The 6,000-nt window shown below is 43.2% G+C and overlaps 1 protein-coding gene and 1 long non-coding RNA gene across 5 annotated transcripts in view; one reads left to right on the top strand and one right to left on the bottom strand.

The window, feature by feature from the left end:
* LOC106744675 (prolyl 4-hydroxylase subunit alpha-2) overlaps window positions 1–6,000 on the top strand; it is a 148,890-nt gene that overhangs the window by 66,855 nt on the left and 76,035 nt on the right. For 2 of the 4 annotated variants that reach the window (XM_014619617.1, XM_014619615.1), the window contains exon 1: window positions 417–822. The exons of the other annotated variants lie outside the window; for them this stretch is intronic. The gene's annotated coding sequence lies outside the window, so the exon portion shown is untranslated. Of the gene's footprint in view, window positions 1–416; window positions 823–6,000 lie in introns of those variants that run through there. 4 annotated transcript variants of the gene reach the window in all.
* LOC106744681 overlaps window positions 1–6,000 on the bottom strand; it is a 69,745-nt gene that overhangs the window by 7,449 nt on the left and 56,296 nt on the right. The window contains exon 2 of the long non-coding RNA XR_001374470.1: window positions 4,544–4,731. This is a non-coding gene — a long non-coding RNA (uncharacterized LOC106744681). The remainder of the gene's footprint in view (window positions 1–4,543; window positions 4,732–6,000) is intronic.

Genomic DNA, 6,000 nt, shown 5'->3' with positions numbered 1-6,000 from the left:
GGGGGGCATGAAACGCGCACAGAGAGACGAGTAATCTGAAAAAATAGTCTCACGGCAACAAGCCGACAACAAGGCGAAAAGTGAAAAACGGCACAGTATAATTAATACACTCCATACTTCCCATCTCTCCCGCCCCCTCAATTATCGGCATATCCATTCTGTCAGTGTCGAGGTGTAGTTAATGAAAGTGAACGAGTTGGATATCCTACGTATCGCGTGCATGCAAGAGGGAATCGCCGAACCAACAGAAAGAGAGAGAGAGATGGCGTAAGTGAGAGCGCGGGTGTAGATGTCGGTAACAGCAGGGAGGGAGGGGAATAGTAGGGGCGAGAGAGCGCGGGAGAGCTGGCGCTTTGTGGAGGGGGAGCAAAGAAAGCCGACAGGGGGGAGGCTGCGCGCGGCAACACACACCGGCCGCAGCATCCGTCCCGAGTCAGTCGACTGCCGGATTCCGTTGCGATCGAGTCATTGCCGGTCGACGCGCGCGTTATTAATTATCCCATTTCTCGTGTCAGTCAGAGTTCGCCCTGTCTGTCTGTTCGTTCCTTCGAATTCGCAACGTGGAATAAGAGAGAAAGAGACAGATCACCGCGACGACCTCCAGGATAGAGAAACCGGTCGGCATGACTTTTGTCTGCCGCGGTCAATTGTGAACCGTTGTGCTTGCGAAGCCGCGTTATCGGACATACGATTTCCTTCACGCACCCTGAAAATAGTCCCGCCGTTAGGAGATCCCGAAAAATCCCGTCCACGTCGGAGCACCGTTGATCGCCGGAGTGACGGCGGGGAAAGCGGAGAAGCCAGACGGATCATCGGAGCGAGGTATGTATTTTTCTCGGGACTGTATACGTGTGTCTAATGTGACAGGGGAGAGGCGTGAACGAGCGTTATAACGCCAGCTGACGCGAAGCGTCACTTCGCGCCTCGAAATAGACCGCAGCGGCGTGATACTCCCAGACGCGGGTACACTCAAGTTTCGAGCTGCGTCATATTCTGAGGAAATGCATGCGGACGATACCGCATTTAATGCCGTTAACGGTGTCACCGCTAATTAGTAATGCCATATTCAGTGGGACCTGCGCGACGCTGATTATCAGTAATGTAAAACAAACATCGAATAGGCAGACAGTGAGCTATTGCTAGCATCATAATTAATATTGTAAATTTCGTTATGAAATGCAGCAATTTCGCTAAACAATTTCGCTAACAACATATTCACACACGGCTCCCAAACGATAGGAAAATGCAAATTAGTCGTTATGGTGAGCGGATATTACCGTTGAGTGTATACTCGCGCCTGCGCATATTTTTGCTGTAACACTTGGATATCATAGTAATTTGGATTTATCATTCAACGAGTTGCCGATAATCAACATTCAAGGAACGACCGTGAAAAAAAAATGCGGAGAGAACGAATAAGAACTCGCGTTTATGGCGACTCTCTTGATAGGGATCGACGACGAAAAGACTCGGAGCATCTCTCGGCGCATGATCGCTCGCGGGGGGAAATTTATCGGCGGGACGAGATCTAGAAACCGCGATTCCGGTTAACGAGTTCAAATAACGAATCGGTCGTCGTCGCTGCGGTGACATGACGTAATGCCGTATTATCATCGTAGGCCGCGTGGGATGGCCTCAAAACCCGTTCTTCTCTCTCTCTCTCTCTCTCCTCCTCTTCTTTTTCGCAGATCGGCAGCGGTGGACGACCGGTGGTCTCCCCTTTGCCCCGTGACACCGTTTATCTTTCTATGCTTCACGCACACGCCCGACAGTCCGTCGTCGAGGCAACACGTTTCGATCGTTTTGTCGTTTCACCCCCAAAATCGCCAGACTTTCGCGCGGGTGAATCGTCCGAGGGACTGTCTGAATGATTCCGAGAGATACATGAAAAAATTTCTCTTATTCGTCGAGCAATTGTATTTTAACGATATATTATATCGATCCTTTTTTTGTATTTTTTTTTATCATTTCAGAGATATTACTAGCGAGGAGAGCATAATTGACGAAATTGTCACGAAATTATCACATTAGTCAATTAGTCGTTCTATGCTTTTGCCGCGGGTGTGAATTTAGATCATTAATTTGCTAATTTTGCACAATATATTGCTGTCCTTTCGGCATCATTTGTCTAACACGTTTGCTACCAGCATACATATGCGACGTAATGATATCTCACGAGAGACCAGCATTACATATGTGTGATAGCAAGCAGTTTTTTCTGTGTCCGTATTTTGAAATTGTCTTTTTTTATACGATCGCGTAAAAAGAAACAAGATGATCCGCGGAGAAAATCCTTTAAAATGAAATTCTGGTAGTGCGAACGTGTTAAAATTAATTTCAAATATATTGCAGTCTGCTCATACGACGCGATATATTTATTTCAAAATATTCTTTCCAACGTCTCCTTCTAGTATGTATCGGAATATATAATCGTCAAAACAGCGTGCTTAAAATTCATTTATAATGATCGCAGATTCACCGTAGATCGATTCAACAGAACTTGCGGCAAGCGAAATCGCGTTTTATCGCGGTTTAAATACGATGATAATGTCTTCCTGTTTTTGCGACCGCGCGACTCTAGTTTTTTGCCGTTGTTTCGGTATTATTTCACGATCTAGGAACATCTCTTGAGACCCGGAGTGTTCGAACGCTTTACCACCGACATATGTTTGCGGGATCACGACGTTTGGTCAACGCGTTAATTGTAATAATGCCGTGACGATCGACACGGCCGTCGATTCGTCATGTAATAACACGTTCCATTGCGCATCGCATGCGATGCAACTAGCGAGATTGTCGAACGGTCGTCCACAGAATCGACCTTGAACGAAAATTGCTATGCGTTACGTCAGACACGTTACACGCACAGCAATAATCTAACATAATCTTGCGAGAAACTCGTGAGATAATTATATCAGCGTTATTCCTAAAGTCCGGCAATTTAAATCGATGGATCGACTTCTCCGCGGCGACTCGATGCTTTTCTCATTATTCTCATTACTCTCCTCGTGCCCCATTTAAATTACTCTTGTACCTATAAATACGAAGGCTCTATAAATAAATTGCTCCTTTCATATCTCGGCCATCGAACCCGATAAAATATAATTACGTCAAATGTGCAGTAGTACGTGTGCTTCACAAGCGGGACGATTTTCATGAAGTAAGGCGAAGTTTTTGCAGTCGTTTGTAATTAGATCTTCCACCATACAGGGTATATTATAAAGTTTCATCGAAGTATGCTCAGTTGTTTGACCTTAGAATTTATACAGTAATGTGCTTTCACAAATTAAGAGCAATATCGCTCTAAAAGAAAGTAATCGCTTTCATTTTGTTTTTGATCGTTTTAACATTTCAAAGGAGAATAAATATTTCCTTTAGTTTTTACTCGCGAAAATATGAATTTGTATTCCCCCTGCGATATCCAGTTTGGTTAGAATATCGGAGTAAAACTCGAGACCTTCTTGCTTCATTGGAGCATATTGCTAGTGCAATGTCTAATATGCCGGAATATATTTAGCTCGCAAAAACTTCAGCTCATAGTTTCATCTTATTTAGAAGTTTGAAAGTCGTCTCTCTCCCTTTCTTTTTCCTTCGCTAAATTAGCTCGCTCTTTTGCATTCAAATTACAGTGTCGTCAAATTGATACCAACGAACTTTGGCGACACAGATAAAAAGTGATGCTTTAACTTGACACAACTTTCTGAATTTTGTTGTCCGCAGATCAGCTTTCTACACATGCGACACTTCATAAAATTTTTTGTAAACCTCCTGCGGACGTAAAAAAAATTGTTACACCGAGATAAAACGACAAAAAAGGTGATAGGACTTTTGGCATTTATAACTCTGTCGTTTTTGACGCAACGGGAAAATGTCACTCGTCGTAAAATGTCCCAGTTGTAAAAATAACTGAAACAATCAATTTGTAGGGAATAGTTTGACGTGTAGTGCAGACTGCGCTGTCATCGACCGTTCCGAGATGGATGTGCGAGAATAAAGAACTTTGCTTTATCGCGACCCTCCCTTCTCAACGTAAACATGTATCAATTGTATACACGGTGCGCCAAAACGCCCGATCTTAATTTCATTCGCGAATTCTCATCAAGTCGCAACGATAACTTGTTACGACCGTTTTCATTCTGCATTAGCGCGTTATCCGCATTCACGAAAAATAACCATTGTGTTCGCTCTCCGTTAATTCCATCAACGTCACAATGTCTCTTACGTCTTGTATTTTTCTTCTTCGCAATTTATCGCGCGGCGTTTTCTCGCGACGTGAAACTCGCGCGGCTAATGTATTCAAGAATTTCCAGCGGGAAGACTTCCCAAAGAGGGCGAACGACTTCGCAACGACGCGGCCGGGCAAATTATTTCGGCGGTGCCGGCAATTCGCTGGAAATTGCGTTTAAAATTTCGTAATACGCGAAAAGTCGTTGGACGCAGTTAGGGTCATTCTCTTTTATGTTGAACTCGACGATACGGAGGGAACGAGCCACTGAACTCTCGCGCTCTCGACCCCCTTATTCCTCGTCGGGACCTTGCTTACCGTTTGCCATTTTATTTCTTTTTCTTCCCGTCGCGTCGCTCCTCCCCTCTCGTTTCCCTCTCTTCCGAATGTAGCCTCACGTTTGCAGCACGTGTCGTTGCTTCCATTCCCCCGCGTTCGTTACATGTCGTCGAGTGCGCATCCGTGAATTTTACGAAACGTTAAAGTCGGAAAGAGAAGGAGCACATCTGTAACGATACAATATAACAGTGTTCCGTTTGCATCGCTGCGTCTTTAGCACGTTGCTTTTCGCGCGAACGTAGAATTTTCGTGGCGGCACGTTTCTCTCTTTTATCTCATAATCGTGGGATGTAAAAGTTCTTATTCACCAATGCGATATATGCTGTCTCGTATCGACAGAACCGCGACAAAACGCGCGAATCTTTTATGCAATTCGAATCTATTGACATATTAAATTGTGATTTGTCTGACGTTTAAAAAATTTGCGTTAGATTTTTTTTATTTGGATTTTATTATTAACACTGAATGGATCGTTAAATAATTTTTAAGACTCCGCGGTAACAGCGAAATGTCGTTTCCAAGAATTTTCGCCACGTTACATAATTCATGGGAATATCGACCGGAAGCAAAACGATAAAATTTCCTGTTACGAGCTAATTTCGCCCCATAAAATCGTTTCTTCGTGACAAAGAGCTCGCACGTCGTTTCCCTTGAAAGCGGGGTTGCATGCGTGACACGTATGGTACACCATTCTTCCAGTAATCATTGTAATGAACTTCTGTAATAAACTTTTTCGCGCTGTTTCTGGAACCAAAATACGCAATTCTTTCGTTTTTCAAACATATATTCTCTTTTAACTATTCGGATTTTAGCAGCGTGACATTTATGTACATAGTTTTGTAATTAGTTCTGAACATAGTTCTGTACATAGTTTTGTAACGGAAAAAAAAGTCTGTCTATACTAATGAAAACAACCAGATGTATTTTGGTTGAAGGAAACAGAATTTCTGGTTATAAGAATTACATTTTGGTTATAAAAACCAGAAATTCTGTTTCCTTCAATCCAAAATGCACTTGGTTGCCCTCTTTCTGGCTAATGTAACCACATTTTTTCCATGCATTGTTATTTCAATAGTTTTTTTGCGTAAAAACAAAATAAAATCCTTGTTATTAATAGTAGAGGCGGAGAGAGAGAGAGAGAGAACCAATCAAGTACACTAAGTACGTAATTATAGCAAGGGACACAGATACCCGCACACAGTTACTCGATGTCAAAATCTGTTTCGTTAAGGGTTCGTTTCACGTCCCATTCTCGTAAACATCGTATGCGTATGTCGAGCTTTAAAACGCGCTGGAGCGGGCTTTTACGACGCGAAATTTTAAGTACGCCATCATCATGCCGCTCGTTCATAAATAATAATTCCCGTTAGGTTCCACGACTCGATCTAGGCCGACTGCGTTTGTTCGAACTACGTCAAAAAAATTTGTCCGTTCCT

The sequence above is a fragment of the Dinoponera quadriceps genome, unplaced genomic scaffold, assembly GCF_001313825.1.
Source record: "Dinoponera quadriceps isolate SergipeBrazil2010 unplaced genomic scaffold, ASM131382v1 scaffold1352, whole genome shotgun sequence".
NCBI classification, from domain to species: Eukaryota; Metazoa; Arthropoda; class Insecta; order Hymenoptera; family Formicidae; genus Dinoponera; species Dinoponera quadriceps.
Note: the sequence above shows the minus strand (reverse complement) of the source record. Positions and strands in the feature narration are given on the sequence as shown.